This window comes from Podarcis gaigeae (assembly GCF_964106915.1).
Source record: "Podarcis gaigeae genome assembly, chromosome: 17".
Taxonomy (NCBI): Eukaryota; Metazoa; Chordata; class Lepidosauria; order Squamata; family Lacertidae; genus Podarcis; species Podarcis gaigeae.
In genome coordinates this window covers 18014281-18040927 of record NC_139694.1, presented here as the reverse complement: position 1 = coordinate 18040927, position 26647 = coordinate 18014281, and positions in this window count along the sequence as shown.

Sequence of the window (26647 nt, the reverse complement as noted above, 5' to 3'; positions counted from 1 at the left end):
GAATCCTCCTCCCAGGGACAGACAGAAATGAACATCTTATCTCAGGGACAGCCTTTGCAGGTGTGATCAATGACCTACCGAACCAATTCCCCCCTTGTCAGTCCAGAGTTTCCACTGCTATCTTCTCGCTTTCAGTACTAGAAGACTAAATGTAGGCTATAGTTCATAATAGGAGAGACTCATGATTCTCCATTTGCTTTTTTGGGTGGGGGAAGAATTTCAGATCACAGTCCCTGGGGATCTTGAGGGTAGAAACTCAAATTGTTGCCTATATGACTAGGGTTGGAATACCAGTCAACTGAACAGTCAGTTGAATTGCTGCCTTCCTTCCTGTTAAAAGAAAATCTTTCTCACAGTTTGTGTACATTCAGCAACTTGTGCCCTGAAATTTTTTGCACTCAGGGCAAGTGCCCCAGTGGGAGCCCCCGCTGCACCTCAAGCTCCTTGGAAGATAAAAATGTATAAATAAACACAAGCCACTCAGGAACCAGGAACCATTCTCGCCCGAGGTTCTGGAGAGCCAGCTCCACAGAAGAAGTAGCTCTGGGGTGGGCAGGAGTACTACAGTGTAGTTTCAGATGCTTTGATGACTCCACTTATATAATGAGATACATAGGTGGAAAGGTCTACAGGCTAATAAAGACAGATCAGATACCTCATAATGCTTAATGCGGAAAGAGTTTGAGTTCCGCCGACCATTAACTCCACTCTGTGTATTTAAAGCTTGTAATTGTTTGAACAGGATGAAATGGGGCAAGTTACAAAGGAACTCATTCTGCAGGATGCTGGCGGGAAAATATTTCGTATGGCTTCTTAAGTACCTTGGAAGACAGATCTTTAAAAGATTGCTAAAATGAATAGACTTTTCAGGAGTATAAATCAGCCAAATATTATTTGATGGCCCAATTATATTCTGCTCAGCCTTCGTCTGGGTCAGAGTCTTCCAAGGATCAATACTTGCTTGCTGGCTTTCTCTTCCGTGTGGCTAAAACCCCATCAAAAGTACAGCTTAATCAGGTCTTTACTCATCGCTGGAGGTCAAGAAGTCAGCGAGTGAGCAGAGGAGGATATGGAGAAGAGGGAAGAGCAAAAGGGCTTGTGGGTTTTTGTTTTTTAAAAAGAAAAACAATCTATTTGGTCTCCCCTCTGGAAATGTCAAATATCTTAACAGCACACATTTCCCATCTAAAATGTGAATGATGTTATATGAGTCAACAGCTTAAGGCAATGTTACTCAGTTTGCCGCCTCAGATGCACAGAAAAGGAATCCTATATATAACAGCATAATAAGCACCCTGCCAGATTAGGCCTACGTCTCATCTGGTCCAGCATCCTGTTCTCACAGTGGTCAGAAATATGCCTATGGGTAGTCTGAAAGCAGAACCTGAGTGCAATACGATTCTCCCCACTTATGTTTTCCAGCAACTGGTGTTCAGAGGCTATAGAAGTAGAAGTGGAACACAGCCATCATGGCTAACAACTATCAATAATCTTATCCTTCAATAATTGCTTTAATCTTCTTTTAAAGCCATCCAAGTTGGTGGCTAGCACTACATATTATGGGAGAGAATTCCACAGTATATAGCTATAGCTATAACTATAGCTAAATATCAGAGGAGCGTATTCCAACATAGCTTAGAGATAAGGAGGGGCATTGCAAACCAATGGACTAGAGGTGGGATTAGTACCAAAGGTCAGATCTTACTCATTTTAGCCCATTCCTGCCCTTAACTCAACCAATAGCAGTGATTTGTCTATTTAACAATCTTCAGTGGGTGGGCCCTTATTGACGGGCTCCCTCACCCTGAAAAGTGAGATGACCGCCACACCCCATAGTCGCCTTTGATTGGACTTAACTATCCAGGGGTCGTCTACCTTTTACTACTGTTGACTCCAGAAGTTAGATCCTGAAGATACCTTCATACATGATGCATGTAGCCTGAATTTCATAGGAATATAAGAAAGACCCTTTTGGATCAGATCTAGAATCCATCTTATTTAGTATCCTGTGTCCAGCAGTGACCAGTCAGATGCCTCTTGGAAGTGTGTGAACTGGACTTGAAGGCAACAATCGTCTCCCATTGTTTGTTCAGATGTTATTCTGACCACAGAGGTTCCAATTAGCCAACATGACTAACAGCCATTGATAGACCTATCCTTCATTCACATAAAAATGTCCTGAAGAATCAGTCCTGATTTGCTCGTGTGCCCTCTAAGTTGGAACATGAATTAGACTTGAGGCAAAAAGTTGCTTAGTTTTGTATTTTTTGTATTATTATTTTTTTTGCCTTTGAGGATTGATGACCTTGGCTGATGCCAAAGGAATTAACTCTGGCATCTTCCCAAAGTTATAAAGATTTTGATTGTCCTCATCCAGACTGTTATTTACTCAGATGAAAGCCAGAGGGAATTATAATGATATTGATAAAGGACTCCATTAAAAGAATGAGGTTGACCGCAATGTGAACACATCATATCTCCAAAGCTAGGTAAGCAAATGAGAGCTATTACTGGAACACTCTTATTTCAGCTAGAGGGCTAAAAAACAAAAACAAAAACAAAAAATTCTGTGCATGTCATTGTAAGTAGCTTAGCAGTGTAGATAGGATGCTCTGGACAACTTCCAGTTTGTGTTTACAAAGAAAAGATTCCATTAAAAACCAATATGGTCAGGCAGATATGCTAAGATGCTGGGTGCTGGGTGCAATTAGCTACCAATAACGGAGCACACTGTGTCTTATTTTGAAAATAAATAAATTGGGGGCTTTTTAAAAAGGAAAACAAAGATGACATACATTTTTTGGAGGCTCCCTTATTGTTTTCCTCTCTCAGAATAATCCCTAGAAAACAAAGTGCTAGTCCAGAGTCTGAACAAACATGTTGGAAATGGAAGTTGTTCTTAGTGTCTATTCTAATGCAAATCACCACCACCTCCACCTCTTGTTCTACTCACTTTGCTTTTTGCCTCTACCATATCCATTTTCTTTCATCACATTTACACCATGGGCAGCATTCAACTAGGTTTTATTCAATTGAAGTTAATTTAAATAGGTCTAATAGGAGTAAAACGTAGTTGACCCCCACACACATGCGTATCACTTCAACATTCATGGTGTCCCCCAAAGAAAGAAACAAACAAACAAAGTGTTGTTTGTGAAGGGTACTAAGAGTTTTTAGGAGACCCTTCACAAAGCTACAGTTCCTAGATCCCTGCAGCTATATCAGTTCAGTTTTTTAAAAAGTCATCCACCTGGAAATGTATCCGCAATTTAGCGTGAATTTTTCCTAATAGACCCGGTTGTATACACAATTTTGCCTAATATGCACATTTTTGCAAAGCGGTGTCTCTTAATACAATACTTTTTTGTATGTTATTTTCACTAGTATCTTCATTTTTTATGCATACATGCATTTTTTGTAAACATTCCTTGATTGGAGCGCTGCCCTGAAAAATTCAGATGAGCGCAAGTTTTAAAAGTTGCCTGGATTTCAGTTCTCTTATTGTTTCAGAAAGTGTGGATTTGAGAGATCTGGCTTTAAGTGAGAACTACATCAAATTTATCCCCTCTCCCCACTCCTGACATCTGATACAAAGGGTTGTGGTGAACATTTTTTTGGGGGGGGGGGACAAACAAAACAACCTTCTATTTGATTGCTATTGACTTTTCTTTATAGAAAGCTTTTTGCTGTGTTGCTCTTGACTCTGCTCACATGATGTTCTTCTCTTATATACACAAATACATAAATAAAACCAGTTCGTATACCTACATACACATGTACAGTAAATATGTATGCATGTGTTTAGCAGAATCTGTGGAGACATCCAGCTACTTTCATTTCCAACACATGTCGACTGATTTATAGCTTTTCTTTTCCAGTGTGGTGTAGTGGTTAAGAGCGGTAGTCTCGTAATCTGGTGAACCAGGTTCGCGTCTCCACATATGCAGCTGCTGGGTGACCTTGGGCTAGTCACACTTCTTTGAAGTCTCTCAGCCCCACTCACCTCACAGAGTGTTTGTTGTGGGGGAGGAAGGGAAAGGAGAATGTTAGCCGCTTTGAGACTCCTTAAAGGGAGTGAAAGGCGGGATATCAAATCCAAACTCTTCTTCTTCTATAATTAAAATGCAATGATTATTTTACAATTAAAAACACTCTGTTTTCTAACGTTATTTCTGGCATATGCGGAGGGTAGATAGAAGCCCAGAGCATAGCTTGCAGGCTCAAATCCTTTCATTGAATGGCACTTGGATTTTTTTTGCATGCAAAGTGCTGTCCAACCTTTATTTCATTCATCCTCACAAGCAATCCTAGGAGGCATGTTATTAACATTCCTGTCATACAGATTTGGGAATTAAAGCCGAGACAGTGATTTAAGCAAGGCCACCCAGTCAGTCCACAAGGAAGCGAAGATTTGAACCTGGGTCTCCGAGGTCTAAGCTTGATGCTTGATCCATTAATTTCATTCTAATGACCTCCAGAGTGTTGATTTTGAGAGGGAAGTGCTGCTAATAAGGGGCAGCCCTTTTCTATTCCTGCAGGAAGCAAAGTCTAACAAACAATATCAGCGAGTCTCTCCTATAATTAACCGAGCTTTGGACCGTCTAAGGTTTATCTCAAGCAAGAAGGATGGTTTTGCATTTCCCCCTCATATTTTCCCCAGCCATACTTCTGCAAACTCCATTATGGGTACCTCTAAAACTGTCCTTTATAAATTTATTGTGATGCTATTCACACTTCCTTCTCATGCAAAGGCGAATACAAATGAGGCGTTTTATTTTGAACGTGGCTGCCACAAGATTTCCTTGCAGTTTTCTGGGGCTGACCTAAGCTGGCAGAAGAGGAGAGGAAATGATCTCTTTTGTTTCTTCACCCGCCATGGAACTTTGGGAGTTTGGTGATATTTCTAAAGGAACACAAAGCCACACACTGTCAAAAGGACAAAGCAAACAACCAAATCCAAGTAGTGGTTGAATGGTGTGGCCACAAAGCCTGCAAGGTCAAAAAGCAACAAAATGTGAACTTTTTTTTTAAAAAAGGAATAAAGCCCTATATAAAGCTTTTTTAAAAGCTTTATTTAGGGCAGGGATGAAGAACCTGTGGTCCTCCAGCCCAAAATACACTGACCAACATAGCCATTGCAAGGTCAAATTATCCAAAACACGGCACAAACAAAGAAACAAAGAAACAAAGAAATGAAAAAGGGTGTGTGTGTGATCCAAAGAAGAACTGACTGCAGGGAGCCAGGGCAGGAGGCCTTAAATACCCTGAGAGTGGACCTGAGGGAAGCCTACGTGCTCTGTCAGGTCCACCCCCAAGGAGAACCCTGTCTCCAGGCCTGCCTGTTATTGGACAATCTGTAGGTCAGTTTGGAGCCACTTCCCAGCTGGTGAAGTGAACATTAAGTCTCCTCGCCAACTGGTCAGCCCCAGCACCCAGGAGTAGTGTCAGTTCATGCTGGGGAAGGTGGCACTGGCCCACAATGCCTCTGAACTGGGTAAGTGGACTTCTCCATAGGAGCCAACTCAGAGGGCTCCTTTGCCCCAAAGTCCCTTTGCCCCCAGAATAAAATATTTGAGGGGGGCTGTGTCGGGAGCTCCGTTCGACCAAGCCTTTGAAATCGCCTCCCGACATGTTTAATGACCTGAGCCTTTGATAAGGCTCTAGGCACATTCAATCAATCAGCAGAGTTCACTTTGAGTTCCCAGCGCAGGGAAGGATGAGAGGTCTGAGCTACATTTTTAAAAGAGTTTTATTTCTAAACTATGCAGAACAGAAAAGACATCCTCTCTCTATGAAAGCAGAGAGCAACTGAAAAAACGGAACAAAGGAACAAAGGAAACAGGAAACCACTAATGTCACATCCCGTCTCCTTTCCCATGAGACTCCAATAGTATGGAATGTAAACAGAGTCCTGTGACTCCCAGCAGCTGCACAGTGAGAAACAGAAACTAACAGGCTGGGCCCCCAAAAGTTGATGGCCATTGCCATTCAAATGGTGTGTGTGCACCATGTCATGTGATCAATTATGCAGGATGGGGCTTAGGCTTTCCCCCCACCCCGGTATTTTATTCAAGTTGGCTCCCCTGGACTTCTTGATATCCCTTTGCCAATGATTATTAGCCGCGTGAAAAGAGCGCAGTCCATAAAACTTCAGCCACCTGAAATTCCCACCTGAAAAGCCACACTGCTGTTTCACAGTTAAATCATCAATTCAGTCTTCAAAACATTTTGGCACATAATGAATTCTCACTTGATATCCTCCCACAGAACAGAGGAAACCCAGCCTCTTCATAGCCAGAGAGTGGCAAAAGATATGCTAGCTCCTTCCCGTCATTTTCCTCTCTTAATTCTGTTATCTCTGCAGCCAAACACAGTTCTGTGAGGAGGCCCTCTAGGAACAGTAATCCTGTAAGCCCGTGGTGGTAAAAACACTGCTTTCCATATCACAGCTTTGGCATTCTTTCTCCTGGCTTGCTCCCCCCCAATCCATCCAATGAATCCAATTGCTCCACCACATAGTTCAAAACAGAAGACCCCTCATTTTGCAAAGGAGAAGGTAGCAATAGTAAATGCCTGGGCGCTTGAGGATCACAACCAGAATAGCACAAAGCATTTGCATTTGTAGTTCGGTTTTCAAGAAATCAGCTCTGAAGCACCAGGAAGAAACATGTTTGGCTCAGAAACGGCATCCTTCCTTGAACAGCTCAAACTTTTATCCACAATTTTGCAATTGCGTTTTAGTGTCTGTAGAAAGTAGCTTTAAACAACAACAACGAAAACTGGGGATATACCTTACAGGGCCATAGCTAGGGGGTGATGAGGAAGGCCCCCGCCATGGGGGGGGGACACAAAGTTGGCTAAAAATATGTCCATAAATAAATCTATTGGGTTTTCTGTGAAAGAATTCATTACAAGGTGAAGTGCATGAGGAATTGAATGGGTGGGGGCGTTGGAGGAGAGGTGGAAAGAAGAGCTAATTTGCCCATGGCTAGGGGCACAATCTGGACAGTTCTGCCAGGGGCACAAGATCACCTGGCTCCAGTTCTGATACCTTGGTAATAGAAGAGAGAGGAAGCTGGCATCATTTGGGCATGCTATTGACTCACTTAAATTCCTAAGATCTAGGCTGTATTCAGATCGTCTCTCAGAGGCAAACTACATAAAGGTTCTTTTTAAAAATCTGTATTTTATTATTTGCTTATTTTAAACTTTTCAATTGTTGTAGTTTTGGTCACAAAGAGAGAAGTAATAGGGAAAAGGAAGGAAAAGGGAATAAACACACACACACACACAATTAAAAGGAATAAAGGAAGAACACCTCATGCTTCCATCATGCTCAAAGTGGTGCAAGCATTAGCTCATTCCATTCCATATATAGATTAAGAAGATACTGGTCAGATTTTGTGAAATGTGTCTTAATGTGATTTAATATGGGGGGGGGCTTCACAGGCAGCTGGTGCTAGGAGTGGTACTGGAATGAACATCTGGCAAGCCTAGGTGCTTAGCTGTCAGCATGGCTATAGTGACCACTCCCCCATCCTTTTGCCAATCTCCAACTGGGGTGTCGGAGAATTCTGTTGGAAATGAAAACTAGAGGGGGGAATTGCTGCAATTCACACATTCTTCCAAGGCCAGGAAGAGAAATCACGCAAGAGAATACGAGTGGAATTTGCTATGTTTTTGTAGCCCTCAAATTAATATTGTTTTTTGCATTGCTCCTGACATTTCCCTTCAATTTAAATACATAGAAATTAATTACACAATTAATTACATTAGTTGAAGCCATAGTGGATAGCATGAGAAGGCTAGATAGGTTTTAGTGGAAGCCGAACTGTAGTGGAACAGAAACAGAGCTGTTTGCAAGGAACATAGGATGGGATGGAAACAGCTGCCTCCTTCCATCCCTATGTCCAATGACCAGGTGTGTGCCCTATCAAGAGAGATCTCCTGTCTCAAACAACTTAGCTAGGATCAATATGATTTTTAACTTTCTTCAGAATGGAATTATCACTGAACAACTCCACAGGAGATGAGTATGGTCTGTCAGCACTTCCAGCCCCCTTCATTTGGGAAGACGCCCAAGGATCAGAACTGGGCTGCTTACTTTAAAAAAACCTAAAATAAGATGAGCCAGAGTTTATCCAATGGGGACCCACTGGCCTTATTTTGGCTACAATCTCATGCAGAAGTTACCACTTGGTGCAGCAACCAAGGGACAAATGTATGGTGTGTTCATGCACATGCTCTTCCCTCATTCTAGTACAAACAACGAGAATTCTTCGGAATAAAAGACAGCGATCTTAACGTAATACACAAATAAAGCAGCTGTTCTGAATTCATCTTCCCATTTCTCAGTTAGGCCTGAGACTGCAAACCCTATTTGTGTCCTCAACTGCTTTGTAATTATCATACCAGACTAAGCAAAAGTTCTAAAGAACGGCAATCAAATTCTGAAAAGAGATGATTAAATTGACAGTGGAGGCTAAATGCATATGAGATCAGGTGTCTAGAGAAATCCTAACAATGAAATAAAACTGTTCTAAACGTAAATGGCACTGTTAGTTAGCAATCATTGTGTTTATTTCACTTTCTCCAGTTAATCTCCTAGGTCTACGTAAATTCAATTCAGATTAAGTATTTTAGAGACTCGAGTAACTTGACACTCTTGTTCTCTGATGTGTTTTTGATCACATTGTTTTGGAAGAGTTTTTCCTCCTTCTTTTCATAGTTGCCCAACACAAGTTGCTTCTATAACTTAATGTTGGTCTTTTTGCTCTGTTTGCAGACATGGAAAGAGGAGGGCTGTTATTTCTGCGTGACAGGTAAAAGCATGTTTTATCAGATAGATGGGGCTAGCAATATATGGATAGGGAGACCTCCTCTGAGCATGGTTGGGAAAGTTCTTCCCATTACAGGATTGCAGAGGAAACTTGGAATTCTTGCCTTTTATGATAGTACCCTTAGTACGGATGTAAGAGGGCATCAGTTTCAGTTCCTACCTGTGTTTGTTATTTACAGCATGCAGTGCTGATTCCATACAACTGCAGTTTGGATTCTGACAAACACTAGGTTATTTAGCTTGCTGTCTGCTGCTGTGGAATTTTATGTAACTAAAGGCATAATGAATTATGTTACCATTATATTACTCCACACCATGCATTTCAATGCAAAGGCTATTTGTTTCACTGCAATGAAGAATCATAGAATTATAGTGTTGGAAGGGATGCCAAGGGTTATCTAGTCCAACTCCCTACTGTTAGTTTATTCAGCTCCGGCCCTTGAGCTGATACGGCTCATCTTGTCTTGAGCCCAGCAGAATATGATCCCATAGTCCGCAAACGAAAAGATGAGGCAGGTATGGCTACATTGCTAAACTTTATTTCTAAGCTATACTGAGAACACACAAATGTACATCTTGCCTCTGTGAGAGCAGAGAGCAACTCCATAAAGAAACGACAGAACAAGGAAACCGGAAACCAGTGAACGTCACATCCAGTCTCCCTTTCCCGTGAGAATCCAACAGTATCTGGACTCTGTGGAATGTAAACACAGTCCTGTGACTGCAAGCAGCTGCGCAGTGAGGAAACAGAAACTAACACCTACAATGTAGGAATCTCAACTAAAGTATCCATGACAGATGACCACCCAACCTCTGCTTACAAACCTCCAAGGAAGGAGAGTCCACAACCACTCAAGGAAGTCTGTTCCACTGTTGAAGGGCTCTTACTGTCAGAAAGTTCTTCTTGATGTTCATTTGGAAATTCATTTCTTGTAACTTGAAGACATTGCTTCAAGTTATACCCTCCAGAGCAGAAGGAAAACAAGCGCGCTCCATCTTCCATGCGACAGCCTTTGAGACGGCTATTGTACCTCCTCTTAGTCTCCTCTTTTCCAGGCTCAACATGCCCAGCTCCCTCAACCGATCCTCATAAGGCTTGGTTTCCTGATCCTTGATCATCTTGGTTGCCCTCATCTGTGCATGTTCCAGCTTGTCAACATCCTTCTTAGAATTCTCTATCAACTCTGGTCCTTAGATAATGGTTTAAAAAGTTACAGGAGAGGGATAAAATTGTGGGCAGTCAGTGAATGGGGCTCATGGATTTCATTAAGCCATATACCTTTCACACCGTAATTAGAGCTCTGATTTTGCACCCATAATATTCCATGTAGGGCGTTCAAGCGAAGTGGGGCCATCATATATCACCTGTCAAAATGGTTGGCCAAATTCAGCTCCCAGTTCTGTGCTTGAAAACAAAGCAGTTAATTCATTCACATGCCACAGCCAGGAAGATCCATCAATGCCCCTGCTACTGTATAAAAACAAAACAAAGGCAGCTGTGTTGGTCTATATAAGAAAGGAAAAGCACACACTCCAAAATCCACAGTTGGGCAAGAGCAGCCACTATGTGACAAAATAATGAGCAGCAGTTTTCAAGTTCTCTACAACTGTTTATCAGGTGAGAATCTAGTTAGTAGACGTTACACAGAGCAGGGGTTGTGGAATACTGGGGTGGGGGGGACGACAGTAGACAATAGGCAGGTTGCTGAAACCATGATGTCTATATTTAGATTCTGACATGAGATTATTGCATTAGTTTTGCTGGTTATAATGCCAATGCCTCAGTCCTGATTTCTGAAGATCCTTTTACACTGCAGTACCTGTTGCATTTTGGAACTGTGGCTTTTTAAATCAATATACCACCATGTCACACTAGGACATGGAAAAAACCCACCCTGTATGCCAAGATACCACCCCCAAATTTTATCACATGAAATTACAATGCAAAACTCCAGCGATTGTCCAAGTTAACAAGGTTGCAAATTGATTTCTTCTGGAGATAATTAACATGGAAATTAGCACCAAGCTTCCACTAGATTTCCATAAGTGGCTTTTCCATTATGTGAAAGATCACATAAAATGTGGGAATCATCAGGCAAACAAACATCAGGAAAATGAACTAAAGTGCTGTCTGTTTGGGTCAACCAGTGTCATATAACCAACATGCTGAATTAATGCATGAAAGGGTTAATACCATAGAGTAAGCTGTTCTGCTGGGCTTAGCTATGTCACTTTCCCTCATTTTGGGAGGAAATAGGTAATCAACCTATTGTTGTATTCAGTATCGCTTTGAATCCAGTGTGTTAGGAACTTTGGGTTGGTTCCTCTAGCTCAGCTGCATGGCTTCCACCAGCTTCTTTTGTGCTCTTATACCAATAGTATAGGAATTTTTACCACTTTGTAACAAAGCTATGCTCTACTGCCTGTGCAAGTTTTCTGACCGATGTATGAAAAGCACATGAATCTGATCTTTGCGGAGTTTGTAAGTAAACCATTTTTGATGGAAAAATGGGAAGAGGTAACCATGGAAGGAACTTTTAAAGGGGACAATTTTTGAACTCGTATCTTTAAGGTCATATCTTAAAAGTTTTACAGCCTATATTTCCTCACTTTACTTTGCTGCTTATTTTGTGATTTTAAATCTTTGCTAGAGTTCTCTCAACAAAGAGTACTTGCCCCTCTTGGCATCCAGGAATTCTCATTTCTTTATTTTATTTTATTTGTACCAGTATTCTGAATGCTGTCTGTCTGAAGATGTAAAGTATAAACTGAATTCACCTTTGCTAGTTGCTTGCAGGTATTAGGTTCCCCTAGGATCCTAGGATATGGAAGCAATGACTGATCTGTACAGGGTAGCAAAAAAAATTGGACTTCCACTGTTTTTTGAAAACAACATTGTTTTCCCCAGATCTGTCACAATGCCATTGTTCATGCTCAGATGCTCCCTTTCCACCACATCACAGGTCCACAAACATTAAGAAAGAGCACACTCTCAAGGCACTGAACATTTGTTCACAATAATCAAACCAGTTAAACCCAACCTCATGCTTATATAGGGTTGCCATATTTCAAAAAGTGAAGATCTGGACACAAAGCTTGTTGAGCTTTCTTTGGCAAAATCACAAAAACGATGGTGTTATTTTTAAGGGAAATAGGCAAAAATGACACCACCGACGTGTTGCCATATGTCCGGATTTTCCCAGACATTTGTGTGATTTCAGCCCGGACACTGCAGTATTCCGGGTATGTCTGGGAAATTTCAGACAGATGGCAACCCTTTAGAAATACTTGTCTTCCATGACATTGGCTTAAAATGGTTTATGGCTTGATGGTGTCCTGAGTAAACACCAATTAAGTTAAATACATACCAGGTGATGCATACCAGGGATAGCTGTTCACATATCACAAAGCTCTTTCGCCATCACCAGTAAATACCTTCCCCCATAGACAAAACTATCCCTGCTAAGAGCATTGCGGCCCAAATCCAACAGTAAGAAAACTAAAAAAGCAGCCTTTATCCCTTTACAAAGTCATTGCCTCTTTTTAAGGTACATGCTTGCTGAAGACAGGAATCTCCCCAGGCAGTAACACCCCCCCAACAAACATCATTCCCTTCTCCAGCTCCCCATTATATACAAAATTTGGAAAATGAGAGGAGCTTCACTGACAAGAGGAGAAAGGGGCAGGAAAACACATTGCATGCCATTTTGTACTGTCAGAGCTGCATTTTGCAAAGAAATATTAGCAGAGCGACCCTAACGATAGGAACCTGTCAAACTGAGGTTGAAGGCTATAGATCAGGGGTCAGTAAACTACAGTCCAGGGGCTGGATGTGGCCCAAAAGGGTCGTGAATTCAGCCCGCACGGCCATTTGAAAACCCCTGCCAAGTGCCCGAGGCCAAAAGGCTGTGTCGGCGTTTACCTCAATGTGGGGCAGGGCGGCAAGCATCTCTGATGCAGCTTTCCAGCAGTGCAGGGACTGATTGGTCAGTCCCCACACTGCGCTGAGGTAAACTCCGATGTGGACTTTCATTCATTGAGCCACCGCCAACACGCAGCAACTCATGGCTCCCACAGCAGCGGGGGGCTGAGCAGAGAGCAACGCGGGAGGGAGCCGGCGGCTTTGGCGAGCTCGTGGGGCTGGTGCTGAGGATGCAGCTGAAGTTGGGCTTCCTCTTGTGCGCGGTGCTGCTGCTTGGCTCCTTCCTGGAGCTGCTGCTGCTCTGGTCACTGCTCTCACCTGGGGGACAGGATCCAGGTGAGTCGCTGCTTCCCGGCTGAGGGAAGGCAGAGGAGGAGGTGGGGTCTCTGTGCCCGGACGGATGGTAGACCTCCCCCCCACCCCCAGTGTTGGTCCTTCTCTCTTCACTGCCTGCTGCTCGCCCGCTTCAGAGGCACCGGGCCGAAGCCTTCTTTCTCTCTGCCTGGGTGCCTTCCTCTTCAAGCCTGGGCCAGCGGGCCAGGAGGGGGTGGCTTCAGTGCTGGCAGCGGCTGCTGTCCATGCCCAGGCTGAGGCCTGTGGCATTGCCGAGGTCTGAGGAAGGGGGGGAGCAGTGAGGGGGCCACCATGGAGTGGTGGCAGTGCTTGGGCCCTCCTCCCACAGCGGGGCATGTGGCCACGGGGGCTCCCGACTTTCTTCTTCTTCTCCCCACCCCCGTGGCGGTTCATATAGTCAAAATATAGTCTGGCCGCAAGATCTGAGGGCCAGTAAACTGGTCCCCTGCTGAAAAGGTTTGAGGACCCCTGCTATAGATGGCTACTAGCCTTCGTGGCATACTCTGTCTCCACAGCTGGAGGCAATAATACTTTCAAATACCTTTTGCTGGAGACCCATAGGAGGAGAGAGGGCCAGTGTGGTGTAGTGGTTAAGAGCGGTAGGCTCATAATCTGATGAACCGGGTTCACGTCTCCACTCCTCCACATGCAGCTGCTGGGTGACCTTGGGCCAGTCACACTTCTCTGAAGTCTCTCAGCCTCACTCACCTCACAGAGTGTTTTTTGTTGTGGGGGAAGGGGAAGGAGATTGTTAGCTGCTTTAAGGCACCTTAGGGTAGTGATAAAGTGGGATATCAAATCCAAGCTCCTCCTCTTCTTCTCTTCTTATGCTCAGATCTTGCTGGAGGGTTTCCCACAGGCATCTGATTGGTCACTGTGAGAACAGGATGCCACTGGTCTGATCCAGCAGGCTCTTCTTATTGGGTTACTGGACACTGTGTGCAGAGACATTGGGGCCAAGTCCAGTGGGTGTATTCCCATTTTCCTCCCACTTGCTTCATGAGCACATCTATGCGCATGTGAAAAGCCATAAGCTCTCATGGAGTCATATAGCCCAGACACAAATTATGAACTATCCATTGTTTGGCATAGGTTATAGCAATTCTGAGTTGGAAATGTCTCCCTTCCTATAATTCCCTGAAGAGTGAGAGCATTATTATTAATTATTTGCAAAAAATGTCTATACCGCCAAGATTAGGAGGGGACATCTTGGTGGAAACACAATAAAACAACACTAAAATTACCAGTAACAGCTCAGAAGAATGCATCAGCATAGCTGGTTCACACCTCAGAGTAAGGATGGAGAAACCTGTCAATGCTGTTTTTTCTTGGTTTCTCATTTTTCCAGTCTCAAATTAAATCCCCCACATTTCCACATCGGTTTGTGATTACTTGTTTAAAGACCTCATGAAAATTCAACAGCAGTTTAGTGCACATGCCTCCCAAAATACACATTTTTGCAAAGCAGTGTTCCCCAATATAATGATTTTTTGGCATTTCCTTAATGCTGCCTTTAAAAAAAATAAAAATGAATAACCCAGTGCAACAGAATTTAGCAAAAGCTAATTCAAGGGGAAGGTGATTGCATCCCTCTTTTCTCCTCATTTGGTCACCAAAGATTCAATTTCATTTCATTTAAATGTGTGAAACCTAGTTAGCTTCTTTCCTCTCTCCACCAAATAACATTAGATTTCAAATATATATGTGTGTGTGTGCGAATGGCTGCGTCTTTGCTGAAGGCAATTAAAAACCTCTCGTGTGAGCTGATCAAATTAAATAAAGCTTCTGTGCTGTTGAGATTCACATCTACTGATGTGCCAACATTTATTCCACAGTGTCATATTTATTTGTAAGGCAGGCAAGGTCAGCTGGGCTTCCTTGCTCTGGCAGCTACCTAGGGGGGAAACAGGCTGGATTCTCCCTAAGAAAAAGAAACAAAAACCATGGATGCTGAAATTCCGCCCTCGTTTCCCTTCCTGCCCAGCTCAGAGCAGCTGGCCTTGCTAGATTCCACCAGATGGCATTCTTTCTCCAGTGAAAAGAGAAACAGACTGTCTTCTTCCATCCTCCAATCACCTCTGAGCCTCTGGGTTTATGTTTTCTTTTTCTTCCCCCTGCTGTAAAAGAGAGGGTTTAAACTACCGCCAGCCTGCCAGTATCTTATTTGGCAGGTAAAGGCAAGGTAAAATAATAATCGTAAAAGAAATGGACAGACCCTGTTGAGCGTTTGATAGGTGTCAAACTGTAACCTGAAGAACAAATGTTGGAAAGTTCCCAGGAGTAAAACTGCTCCTGGATTGTATCTCTCCAGACTGTAGGGTGGGGATTGTTCATTTCCATGCTGCACAACTTTCAGGGAGAATCTAAGCTCTCTCTGTGTGTGGAGGCTGCACGCTCTAAAACGGTGAAGTCCAAGAACAGTTGTGCAAGTCAGGGCTTTGAGAGTGGTATGTACTAAAGAAAACCAACCCTGGGGAAACTGTATTTTATAGTAAGCTGGACCCACTGAGCTCCATGCTGTCTACTGACAGTGGCTCTCCAGGGTTTCAGACAGGGCAGTACTTCAGCCTTATCTGGAGATACAGGAGACGGGACTTTTTTTCTCTTCCACAAAGCCATCTCTCTTTCCTACAGGAGGGCGTGAGGAAACACTGGGGTCTAGCCTTCCCAGAGCATACTCCAGAGAGGAGTGGGGTATTGCTTTCTGTGCAAGCGTAAGAAGCCACTTTAATTTGTGTCGGACCATTGCTTCAGGTCATTTTGCACAGTCTAGCTCAGGAATTCCTCTGCAGCTTGTCTTCTTCTTCTTTGGCGATCACTCGTAGCTGAGTAAGAGTGTCTTCCATAAAGGTGGCTTTAACAATGAGTCCGTAGCTGACTGTGGAGGCCAATTTTGGATCCACACGTCCTTCCACAGTCAGGACATTGGTTTCTGGGCAGGAGTTGATCACGGTGAGGGTTTGCCAAGTGTGCCTTCCTCTCAGCATGTTTCTCCCTTGCATCCTAAGTTTGAGTGTCTTCAAAGCCCATGACACCTTTGGTAAAGGCTGTTATCCAACTGGAGCGATCACAGGCCAGTGCTTCCCAGTTGTCAGTGTTTATACTACATTTTTAAAATTTGCCTTGAGACAGTCTTTAAACCTCTTTTGTTGACCACCAGCGTTATGTTTTCCATTTTTAAGTTCAGAACAGAGTAGTTGCTTTGGAAGACAATAATCAGGTATCTGAACAACAGCTTGTATTTCTTCCTTCACAACCCAAATAATCAAAATCCTGCCAATTTTTAATTTCTGGGGTTTTGGGGGGCTCTCCCCAAATCTATAACAGTCATTTTGGCATCTAAGGCAGAGAATTGCACAAGCCCCTCTTCCCAGTGCTACAATATAACAATAATGACTAAAATAAGACTGCAATTCTGTGACACTCATTAGCTGTCTGTGGCAGGAATGGGTCTAGGAATCCATAAACCTTTTCAGGGCTGTGTACACATTACTGCTTACTCCGACTCCAGTTCATTCCAGCCAGGGGTGTTGGAAGCTGAGTAATATAGATGGAGGCTAACATCTGATGTTACCCTCAATCCATATGTAGCCTGAAGTTTTTTGAGAAATACCCTTGTTTGATATGTGTTCCCCTCAAACCAGCCTCCATCTGATTTGAAATCAGAACCCATCGTTACACTGAGGTGTACAGATCTGTTGCACATGTGTAGACGACAGCTTCATGGATTAGGAGTGGTGGGAGAGGTTGCGGAATGAAACGAAACAGATCAGGTAATGCGCACCAGGTGAAAACCCGTCTCTGGTGTGTACGGGGGGGGGGGAGGGGGCGGGATGTGACTTGAAATGTAGCAAAGAGAACCGGCCTTGCTGTGTTTTAAGCCATTAATGTATGCTTGTAGAAAAGGGAAATTTAGCAGAGTGCTGTTGTTTTCAGAGACAAAAGAACAAGGGCACAAGTGCAGCTGTAAGGAGAACACCAAAAAACAATGAAGACAGATGCTCAGGCAGACTGGTAGTTCCCAATGCATATTTTGAAAAGGAAAGGGAAAAAGTTGCTTCATCAAGGGAAGTTTATTTAGATGTGTAAAATATCTTGGAAAAAGCTCCGTGTTGCTGTACCAAAGAAATTTCCCCAATAGAGAAAAAAAATGCATGGGAACTGTCAATCTGCAGAGCTAATTCCCCCTTTCTTCCAGATGTTCTTGTCGCTGTACAATGCATTGCACCTGTCACAAATCTCCTCTTGTGTGTAACTGCAAAGGTACAGGAGTCCTTTGCATCTGCGAAGAGGAATGAGAACCAAGCAGGGCAGGTCTGCTCCAATAGCATAATCCTAGCCATGACTACTCAAAAGTAAGTCTGCAGAGATCAATGGGATTTACTCACAGGTAAGTGGGTGGAAGATTACAGCCTAAGTGACTTTCATATGTCATTCCTCCATTATATTGCATTGTTGTATGTTGAGCAGACTGGAGCAGGATTTTATTACTTTTGTCCTGAATGTTTGTTCACATCTTTGTTTTCTACTTTGACTTAACCCTTTATGCAATAAGATGAGCCTTGCTGGATCAGACCAAAGGGCCATCTAGTCTAGCATTCTTTAGCCACTGCAGCCAACCAGACACATACAGTGGTACCTCGGGTTAAGTACTTAATTCGTTCCGGAGGTCCGTTCTTAACCTGAAACTGTTCTTAACCTGAAGCACCACTTTAGCTAATGGGGCCTCCTGCTGTCACCGTGCCACCGGAGCACGATTTCTGTTCTCATCCTGAAGCAAAGTTCTTAACCCGAGGTAATATTTCTGGGTTAGCAAAGTCTGTAACCTGAAGCGTCTGTAACCTGAAGCGTATGTAACCCGATGTACCACTGTATAGGAAGGCAACACACAAGACAAGTGTGGAGCAGCACACTCTTGATCTCATGAAGCCCAGCTACTGGTCCTCAAGTGCACACTGCTTTTGATTCTGGAGATGATATATACAGTAGCCATCATGACTAGTCTCCAGTCTCCACCAGGTTTCCAGCTCCCATCATCCCCCATCAGAACGGTCAATGGTGAGGAGGATGGGGATTGAATGTTTTGGCTATTTGGAGGGCCGCACACTAGCTACTCATAGTCTATGCTCTGAGCAGATAAATCAAGATAAGGAAGCTCTTGGTTGTGTCCTCTGGAATACAAGGGGTGCCATACAAACTAACAAACTGTATCTATTTGGAATTTTAAAAAGGTAAAATAATAATATGCTCCATGGCTGAGGATTTTGGCACCCCAGATGGTTGTCCAGGGGAAGGAAGGTCGCTCAGTTGTAGAGCATCTGATTTGCATGTAGAAGGTCCTTGGTCCACCACCTCTGGTGGTGCCAGGGATTGAACCAGGGACCTACTGCATGCAAAGCAGATGCATTTCAGGAATCCCGGAGAGCCACAATGGCAAGCTAGAAGAACCAATGATCTGATTCAGTAAGACAGCTCCTTATGTTCCTCGCTGGTCTCTGTCCAGTCCTGAAATTTGAGCAGCAGCCTAGCGGCCCATGTACATCTCCATGCCAAGGCTTTAAAAGTTTTGCTCAAGGATCTTGACTGTTCCTCCTCCCAAGTTCAACAAGCCACCCACGACCACACCACCATGTCTTTGTGAAACGTTCCGCTTAGCCTCACCTCCTCCTGCAATTATATCACCCTCTTCACCGATATGAGTGATTTTTCAATCAGCCTCTGATTTACAATTAAGTAGATGAGGAGAGGGCGTTGAAGGAGGGAACACAATCTATCTCGCTGGGTGGGCACAGCAGTGCAGCCTGCAGGGAAGAAAACCCAGGCATGCCGCAAAGGCACAGAAAACAGGGAGATGTCTAGGAGGAGAAACACACTGCAAATAGTAGATAAGAGAACACAGCACTGAAGAATCACAGCTCTATACATTGAAAACAAGTTTCGTATTTAAGATCAGAGAAAGGGGGTGCTATTTATCTCTGTGGGATATATATGTGTGCAAGGTCACATTTCATTCTAATGTTAGGGCTGCAACATTCATAGAGAATAAGGCTGTCAATAGCTACCAGCCATGATGGCTGTACAGTACCTGCAGGAGCAGATACAGGCTGCCTCTGAATACCAGTTGCAGGAGAACCATTGCCCCCAGTTTCTGGGGAACCATTGTCTCATGTCCTGCTTATGGGCTTACCACAGGGAACTGGTGGGTTGCTGCAGGAAGCAGTGTGCTGGACAAAATAAATGAGGGACAACAATCCCTTCTGGACACATCTCCCCCCTCCCCCAGATCAGACCCCCTCCCTTGAGAAACAGAAAGAAGGGAAGTACAAGCAGGCAAACTGCTAAACAGGGCAACTTATGAATGGGGTTTAATATGGCTGCAGCTTCCAGAACCTGTCTAATGTATGCAGCAACATTCTGCCTAAGCAGAAGCTTCCAAGCTGTCTTCAAGGCACATGTAACACATTGTAGTAATCAAGCCTGTAAATGAGCATGTATCACTTTAACATGTCCTGACCTGTCTAGTAAAGATGGGGGAAGCATTATTGACAATCTCTGCCATTTGCTTTTCAAAAAGCAGTGCTGGATCCATGGATACCTCTATTTTTTAATAAGAAAAACTCTGATGGGTGAAGCTGACAGCAATTCCATTGATCACAGCAGACCAATCTCCTCTAAACTACAAGCATTTCTTACCTTATTTCTTATCTCTGCTTTTTCCTGTATTTTAACCCATTCTCCCTCATCTGCTGGGGAAAAACAACAACTTGTGAATAAATTTCTCTTACAAACTTGACCCAGGGATCCAAAAAATGTACAATTTTTGTGCTTGGAATATCAGAAGCCAAGCACAAAACATTGCAATATGGATCAGGGAAGCTGCTGCAGTGCTCACTGAACCCTGTGCATGAGAAGTCACCAACACCCATAATCCATGATTTGTATACTACAAGGAGTGTTGAGTCATAGGAAATGTGGCTCTGTTGGCACCTCTAGAATCTGCGCTTCATGCTTCACCTCTCTCGTTTTGCACCTTTCTTGACTGATGGAGGTTCCTCCTGGAGCGAATTAATGCTTCTGTAAGAAATGGTTTAAATTCTCCTGCCAAGGGCAGAGTTTACAACAGCTGCCAACTCTGCTGGCACTTAAGAAAGTAGTGCTGTTTTCGTTGCTCATCTAGGCAAGAGGGGAAGCAGAATTGCTTATCCTGGCAAGACTTTGCATGATGGAACTCTGGGTGTGTCACTGTTCTGGGCTTAACTGCCTCCACTCATGAAGCATACTGAGAACGGGAACTCATGCAGAAACACAGATTCCTTCACGGATGCATAATATAAGTAAGGTCTATTCAGAAGTAAATTCCAAGTTGTGGTAGTTAAGACACACTCCCCCCTGAAAACAGTTAAAATGATGTTCAAAACCAAAAGCAACAAAACTCAACCATCCTAGATTAAAATGCCTAGATAAATAAAAATGATTTCGCTTGGAGCCCACTTCTGTAGGCTCTAGGCATCTCTTAAATTGGGTACCAAAACACAAAAAGACTGTTCCCAGGTTACCAGATGCCTTACTTTAGCAGTCAGGGAAGCAGACCCAGAGAAGACCTCATCAGAATTCCAAGTTCATCTATTGAGTAAAAAAGGAACTTCCAGGAGTACACAGTAAGGCTAGAGCAGGGGTAGACATTGTGGTGCTCTCAATATGTTGTAAATTCCAACTTTCATCAACTCCAGGCAAAATGACCAATGCTCAGGGATGATGGGAGTTGTAATCCATCACATCTGGAAGACACCAGGTTGACAACCCTAGATTAGTCTATGATTAACAGGGACGCGGGTGGCACTGTGGTGTAAACCACTGAGCCTCTTGGGCTTGCAGATCAGAAGGTCAGCAGTTTGAGTCCATGTGATGGGGTGAGCTCCCGTTGCTCTGTCTCAGCTCCTGCCAACCTAGCAGTTCAAAAGCACACCAGTGCGAGTAGATAAATAAGTACCACTGTGGTGGGAAGGTTAACGGTGTTTCTGTGTGCTCTGGTTTCCGTCACAGTGTTCTGTTGCACTAGAAGTGGTTTAGTCATGCTGCTCTCATGATCCGGAAAGCTGTCTGTGGAAAAATGCCAGCTCTCTCAGCCTGAAAGCGAGAAGAGTGCAGCACCCCATAGTCTCCTTTGACTGGACTTAATTGTCCAGGGGTCCTTTACCTTTGCCTTTTTACCTTTAGTTTATGATTGGATCATGACAGGGGTAAGCAACCTTTTACAGCCATGGGCCAGTCCACTGACCCTCAGACCATGTGGTGGGCTGGACTATATTTTGGGGGAAAATATGAACGAATTCCTATGCCCCACAAATAACCCAGAGATGCATTTTAAATAAAAGGACACATTCTACTCATGTAAAAATACGCTGATTCCCAGACCGTCCGCGGGCTGCACTTAGAAGGCAATTGGCCGGATCTGGCCCCTGGGCCTTAGTTTGTTTACCCCTGGATCATGAGATCAACCTCTAGCAACAACACTACAATAATTCACTGTGAGAAGCTCAAGGCATTTTGTGGTTATTAAAGAGTCCACACAAGCAGGTAAAGGCATTCCTGGACTGTACCACTCAAGACATGTAACGGGGGTGTGCCCCTAACTTCAAAACCAATTAAGACATCAGAATAGATGATTTGTGCTTACAATACAATTTCCTCCCCCTCTTAGAAATATGATAACTTCATTTTAAATGCATGAGAGAATAAGAATGTCTGGTGCTGAAAATACATCAACGTAGGTGCCTGAAGAACATTCCTGGGGAAACAATTCCACAACTGGGGCACCACTGATGAAAAAGCCATCTGTATATAAGGTTGCAGTCCTAAGCACTCTTTCCTGGGAGTTTGACCCTTTAGCATAACATCAGCCAAGTCCTGTGGAACACCCTGCCACTAGAGATTTAGCGGGCACCTTCTGTGCCAACTTTCAAATACCTGCTGAAAACATTTCTATTCTGCCATCTCAAGCAATTACTGTAAGAGTGCATCCCCCACAATGGTCTATTGAGGTTTGTTTTTAATTTATTTTTGCTTTTAATGATTTTAATGATTTTCTTGTTTTGGTTTATGTTTTTATATTGTTGTTAATGTATATATAATGGTATATACATATTTGTATAAATAAATAAGTTCCCCCGAATACAGTTGGACTTATTTCCTGGTAAACATGGAAGGAGATTTTGCCATATGTCTTTGAAGCATACTAAAATGTTGCAGACATATCCCTTTGTCTTCTTCAGTAAGCAGTATCTGGGCTAAGAAAGACCCAGCATTGCTGGTGACAGTATTTTTAATTGTAATTTCCCAGCAAATATCTTCTGCAAATAATTGTTTTGTTTTTGCTACTGCTGCTGTTCTCAGTCTTAGCTAAAATAAATAAGAGCCTCCACCTCCTGCCTGTAGAGATGGGGACATTTAATTTACGGCAATTTCCCTCACATCAATTTCCATGACTTTGCTGAAACAAAGCATGATGGATCACAGCCTGTATCTGCATTTATGCTAAAGTGTGTGCAGAGCAAGCCATGCCGGACACAGCAAATATGTGAGGATCATCAAACTGCCTTTGCGGCATCAGCAGCAGACCCTAGAATGCCATCATTCTACCTGGAAGCCTAGCTGTGCAAATAAGAAGACCGTCTAACTTCAAGCTGCTTTTAAGTACATGCCCTCCAACATTTCTCTAATGAAAATAGGGACAGTCTATTCTACGTCAGGGAGCTTCTCCCACTTTTGATCTCTTGATGCATAGGCATCATAAACACATCCACTTCTGTCACCTAGAGCCAATTGCAATGTCTCTGCCTAGCCTACCTCACAGGATTGTTGCAAAGAAGAAAATTGTGAGGGAAGAAATCATGTGCAACACCTTCAACAGATAAATGGAATGAAATACAATTGTAGCTGTAAGCTGCCTTGATTCCCTGACAGGGAAAAAACGGGAAACAACAACAACAACAGACACTGTGAGAATGATCAGGAACATACCAGAGAGTACAGTGGTGCCTCTGGTTAGGTACTTAATTCGTTCCAGAGGTCCGTTCTTAACCTGAAACTGTTCTTAACCTGAAGCACCATTTTAGCTAATGGGACCTCCTGCAGCGCCACCGTGTGATTTCTGTTCTCATCCTGAAGCAAAGTTCTTAACCCGAGATACTATTTCTGGGCTAGCAGAGTCTGTAACCTGAAGCGTATGTAACCTGAAGCGTATGTAACCTGAGGTACCACTGTAAATCCTATTGAACTCAGTGGGACTTAGTGCTAAGTAAAAATGCTGCCAAGCCCTCAACCTTCCTCATGTTTAGAGCAAAGTTTTCACTTGAGGATGAGGACCCTCTTCATGACAGAGAGCCCCAGATACCACAGGCCTGCAGTCACTATGAGTGGGGCTGATGTGTGTGGGCCCCGTGCCTCCTATACGTGACCAGGCTTCCTGCTCAGGCATAACACCTGAATAGTTTTGTTGCTCCTGACGTCATGTGATTGGCCTTTCCATGCTTATTATTTTCTTTACCTGAGAACATACACTCCAACATTTCTCCGATGAAAATAGGGACGTCTTAAGGAAAACCTGGACATTCCAGGACCAAATCAGAAACCAAGATGGCTTCTGTAAATTTGGGACTGTCCCTGGCAAATAGAGACCCTTGGAGGGCCTGCAAAGAGTAGTCAGGGCCGTCTTAAGCATATCCGGTGCTGTGGTGCCAAGCTCCCTCTGGTGCCCCCCCATTTCCAAGAGTTTTTTAGGGAGGTTGGAGCTGTCGGCGGGACTGGAAGAGGTGGGCAGCGGCTGGCAGGCAGCTCCTCTGGTAGAGAAGAGATGGAGGCTGGCTGCAGTGCCTCCCGGCTCAGCTGGCCACTTCATGCCACAGCGGCCACGGCAGACAGAGGCTCCGGGCGCGGTGCTGCTTCGGCGCGGCATGGAGGAGGCGGGCGAGGGTGGTGAGCTGATGCTGGGAGGTGCCGCGTCCAGCCTCCGCCTCTTCCCTAGCACCCTCCAGAACTTGGCGCCCTGGTGCCCTGCGCCACTAGCCTCTATGGGTAAGACACCCCTGAGAGTAATAATGGGGGGGTGATTGAGACTGTGTGGTAAAGGTGGGGAGGTCATTGTGACCCACTGGTACCCAACATGGTGCCTTCTGGATGTTGTTGTGCTGCAATTTCCACCATCCCTGACCACTGGTTATTCTGATTGTTGGAGGTGATGGGAGGGGTGGTCCAGAAACATCTTGAGTGGACTATGTTGGTTCCCCTGCTGTGACTCTTGGTTCCCAATACAGATCTCTTCCTGGCTGCTTATTTAGTAAACAAAGGAAAAACATACATTGGGTCAACCATGGGGCCTGGCCCTTAGATATCTCACTCAGAAACAAAAGTAATCAGTTAGAGCCTTTCAGCCAATTTTTATCTTTTGGGAAATGGGCTGTCGCTAAATGCGGGGGTAAATGAGATAATTTGCTACATTTGGATCAGGCCGACATAACATTCTGCAGAGAAATAAGGATTTTTCTGCATGGTGATGATCAAAGAAAGCAACAACATTATCCGGCCATTATTTTTATTGGCATATTCAGATAAAGCAGCAGGTTCCTTATTAGAATGAATTCTCGTTCAACATGCCATGGTTAAAACCACTTATTTATTCAAATACTAATGCTAAGAAAAAAAACTTTCCTAAGAGCACAGCGGGTGAGTTTTCCTGCATTATCTGAACAGAAGCAGTCATTGTGCTGAGGGGGGACCAGCAATGTATTTACTGTCTATATCCTCTAATTGGCGTGTGTCATTCAACAATGCGATGCAATGAACATTGTATGCGCTGCCCCTGTGTGTGTGTGTGTGTTATCTGTGCTTTATGCCTCTGCTAAATAGCAATTTAAATCAGGAGAATTCCAGTAACACGGTATAGCAGCAATGCAGCAAATCAGTGTTTAGCAAGAAAGTGTTAGGAACGCTCTGTTTAGGTTATGCACAGAGAAAATAAGCTCTCATGCTGTGCTTCATATCTGACAGAGTGCACCAAGGGTGGGCAGCATTTCTTCTTCTTCTATTGAAGGCCACATTCCCTCAGGGGTTATCTGCCAGGGGCCGCATACTAGCAGTGGGCAGGCCTCTTCCGCATGTTCCTCTCTTTCTACAATTCCAACTTTCCTCCATTCCCCATCCCAACCCACATTCTGATGCTGTTCTATCTTGTTTTGATTGATTGATACATTGCATCTTATGTACAGTGGTACCTCGGGTTAAGAACTTAATTTGTTTTGGAGGTCTGTTCTTAACCTGAAACTGTTCTTAACCTGAAGCACCACTTTAGCTAATGGGGCCTTCCGCTGCCGCTGCACCGCCACTGCGCAATTTCTATTCTCATCCTGAAGCAAAGTTCTTAACCCGAGGTACTATTTCTGGGTTAGCGGAGTCTGTAACCTGAAGCGTCTGTAACCCGAGGTACCACTGTATTTTATTTGACACATGCAGGACCTGAATGCAACAGCACTCTGCTCTCCTGCAGTTTCTAGCAACTGGTATTCAGTATTGCAGATATTAATACTGTGCAGTTTGAAGTGACTGGATGCATGAGAACTGACTCCTTTTGGAAGAAATCATTGTCCACACCCATAAAAATATTATCCTAATTTTTACTGGCAGAACATAAGCATCAAAGACTCATAGGGCTTCTTGTGCTGTCCAGTTATTGGAGAACCATTATCATGTGCTTTTGTTCTCTGTCTCTTTCAGAAAAAGACTAACAGCCACCACCCTTTCGAGATGGCAAATTTGCAACTCAATACCTTTGTCACCTGATCTAAAATTACAACACTCACAAGTTAGCTAGTAGAAAACAATAGTTAGTTAATTAACTTGGCAAGAGCTCAAAGTCCACTTAGAAAACCCCAATGTTAGTAATACACAGTTAGCCATTTTCCATTTTAAACCTTCATTAATATACATACATTTTTCATTTCTGTGTTAATTAAATCAGTTATACTTAACATTCAACAGCACACTGCCTCAGACTGAACAGGTAGAACATCTCCGTCAGGGTTAGTGGTCACTGATCTAGATTAGCTACTGCTGAAAATAAATTTACAACACAGGCCTATGCATCTCAGAAGTAAGTCCCACTGAGTTCAATGGAGTTTACTCCCAGGTAAACATGTACAGCAGGAGGGCTAACCTGAGGTTCTCAAGGTGTTTATCTGATACCAGATCCTATTAGCCCCTGCCAAAATGGTGATAGGAGTTGCAAGCCACCAGTTAGGTACAGGATTGATACACAGGATTGCAGCCCCAGCAGTAGTTTGCTTTCTCGAGTGGAGCAGCCTTGGCAACATTCACCCTCACTTACGTTCTCATGGCTGGTACTTAAAGTGATTTCTTTATACTCTGGAAAAAAAGCTGTAAACAATTCCCAGGAGGCTTTAATAAACTGGAGTGAGTGCTCACAATAACTTCCCAGGAGCAGTGTTTGGCCTCCCGGGAAGGAGAGTTCACTGGTAGGT